This window comes from Mus caroli, unplaced genomic scaffold, assembly GCF_978045245.1.
Source record: "Mus caroli unplaced genomic scaffold, Mus_caroli_1 scaffold_7, whole genome shotgun sequence".
NCBI lineage: Eukaryota > Metazoa > Chordata > Mammalia > Rodentia > Muridae > Mus > Mus caroli.
This window is the reverse complement of record NW_028227262.1, coordinates 98,052,988-98,054,062: the sequence shown is the minus strand read 5'-3', so window position 1 is coordinate 98,054,062 and position 1,075 is coordinate 98,052,988.

Sequence of the window (1,075 nt, the reverse complement as noted above, 5' to 3'; positions counted from 1 at the left end):
TCAAGATTCTGTCCAAGAGAGAAAGAGAGAGAGAGAGAGAGAGAGAGAGAGAGAGAGAGAGAGAGAGAGAGAGAGAGAGAGAGAGAGAAAGGAAGGAAGGAAGGAAGGAAGGAAGGAAGAAAGAAAGAAAGAAAGAAAGAAAGAAAGAAAGAAAGAAAGAAAGAAAGAAAGAACACCTTCTTAATTGCCACTGGGTGATGACACAATCACATAATAAAGGTCCAATTAAAAGCCTAGAGACCGAGCTTCTGCTCCAGTCCAATCACGCGGGACCTGAGACTGCTCTGGTTGGGGAGAGAGAAATCCGGCCTACATAGGGCCACAACCCTCTTCCGGTCAGAAAAGCACCTGGGCAGCTGGGGCGCAGGGTCTGCTGACACTCGCCAGCTACCCACAACACCCGCCACAGGATCTTAAGACTTCTGGTGAGTGGAGCACAGCTTCTGCTCCAATCCAATTGCGCGGGACCTGAGACTGCATTAGTTAGGGAAGCAGAAACCGGCCTGAGTAGGACCACAGGCCTCATCCGGCTGGATCAGCGCCTGGGTAGCGGGAGCGCAGGGTTGCCTGACACCCGCCAGCTACCCACGACCCCCGCCGCAGGATTTTGGGACTGCTGGTGAGTGGAACACAGCTTCTGCTCCAATCCAATTGCGCGGGACCTGAGACTGCATTAGTTAGGGAAGCAGAAACCCGCCTGAGTAGGGCCACAGGCCTCACCCGGCCGGATCAGCGCCAGGGTAGCGGGAGCGCAGGGTTGCCTGACACCCGCCAGCTACCCAAGACCCCCACCGCAGGATTTTGGGACTGCTGTTGAGTGGAACACAGCTTCTGCTCCAGTCCAATCACGCGGGACCTGAGACTGCTCTGGTTGGGGAGAGAGAAATCCGGCCTACATAGGGCCACAACCCTCTTCCGGTCAGAAAAGCACCTGTGCAGCTGGGGCGCAGGGTCAGCTGACACTCACCAGCTACCCACAACACCCACCACAGGATCTTAAGACTTCTGGAGAGTGGAACACAGCTTCTGCTCCAATCCAATTGCACGCGGGACCAGAGACTGCATTAGTTAGGGA